The following is a 1,738-nucleotide window of genomic DNA, read 5'->3' as shown; positions in this document are numbered from 1 at the left end:
TCCCCGTTCAGAAATGTGACATGGGTTTGAGGCCCCCATTGTAACATTTCAGTGCGTGTACCACCACCGGCTTGTCATGGTCGGTATCGCGGCAGATCCGTAAAATCACATTGTCCACGAGGATGATTATGGTCGATCAAACAATACGTACCTTCCGTACATACGTGGCTAATTGCATGGTAACACCCAATGGTTTGTGGGTAACAGCCCTTGCAGTTAGATATCGAACTCGGTCAGCGTGTAGCGTGTAGTAATGCTCAAAGGCAAACTGCAAATGTTTTTCTTGCCATAGGAACAGCGCACGCTCCACAATACAAACATTGCTTTGTGGGGCCTTCATGCCCTCATGCCCTCAAAGACCCCAAGACGTTTTGCATCAGCTACAGTGAGCTCGCTTACCGGTTGGAGAATCATCGAGTTCTTTAGCAGCTTATCATCTTGGTCGCACCAAATCGTCCCCGGAGCATCCCCGTTCAGAAATGTGACATGGGTTTGAAGCCCCCATTGTAGAACTACAGTGCGTGTACCACCGCCAGCTTGTCATAGTCGTTATCGCGGCAGATCCGTAAAATCACACCGTCCACCCGTCTAGTAATACTCAAAGGCAAACGGTAAATGTTTTTTCTTGCCATAGGAACAGCGCACGCTCCACAATACAAACATTGCTTTGTGGGGCCTTCATGCCCTCATGCCCTCAAAGACCCCAAGACGTTTTGCATCAGCTACAGTGAGCTCGCTTACCGGTTGGAGATCCATCGAGTTCTTTAGCAGCTTATCATCTTGGTCGCACCAGATCGTCCCCGGAGCATCCCCGTTCAGAAATGTGACATGGGTTTGAAGCCCCCATTGTAAAACTACAGTGCGTGTACCACCACCGGCTTGTCATGGTCGGTATCGCGGCAGATCCGTAAAATCCCACCGTCCACGAGGATGATCATGGTCGATCAAACAATACGTACCTTCCGTACATACGTGGCTAATTGCATGGTAACACCCAATGGTTTGTGGGTAACAGCCCTTGCAGCTAGATATCGAACTCGATCAGCGTGTAGCGTGTAGTAATACTCATAGGCAAACTGCAAATGTTTTTCTTGCCATAGGAACAGCGCACGCTCCACAATACAAACATTGCTTTGTGGGGCCTTCATGCCCTCATGCCCTCAAAGACCCCAAGACGTTTTGCATCAGCTACAGTGAGCTCGCTTACCGGTTGGAGATCCATCGAGTTCTTTAGCAGCTTATCATCTTGGTCGCACCAAATCGTCCCCGGAGCATCCCCGTTCAGAAATGTGACATGGGTTTGAAGCCCCCATTGTAAAACTACAGTGCGTGTACCACCACCGGCTTGTCATGGTCGGTATCGCGGCAGATCTGTAAAATCACATTGTCCACGAGGATGATCATGGTCGATCAAACAATACGTACCTTCCGTACATACATGGCTAATTGCATGCTAACACCCAAATGGTTTGTAGGTAACAGCCCTTGCAGCTAGATATCGAACTCGATCAGCGTGTAGCGGGTAGTTATTACTCATAGGCAAACTGCAAATGGTGTTTTCTGGCCATAGGAACAGCCCACGCTCGCCAATACAAACATTGCCTTGTGGGGCCTTCATGCCTTCTGGCCCTTAAAGACCCCAAGACGTTTTGCATCAGCTACAGTGAGCTCGCTTACCGGTTGGAGATCCATCGAGTTCTTTAGCAGCTTATCATATTGGTCGCACCAAATCGTCCCC

Source organism: Phytophthora infestans, genomic scaffold, assembly GCF_000142945.1.
Source record: "Phytophthora infestans T30-4 supercont1.17 genomic scaffold, whole genome shotgun sequence".
Lineage (NCBI taxonomy): Eukaryota > Oomycota > Peronosporomycetes > Peronosporales > Peronosporaceae > Phytophthora > Phytophthora infestans.
This window is presented reverse-complemented; position numbering follows the sequence as displayed.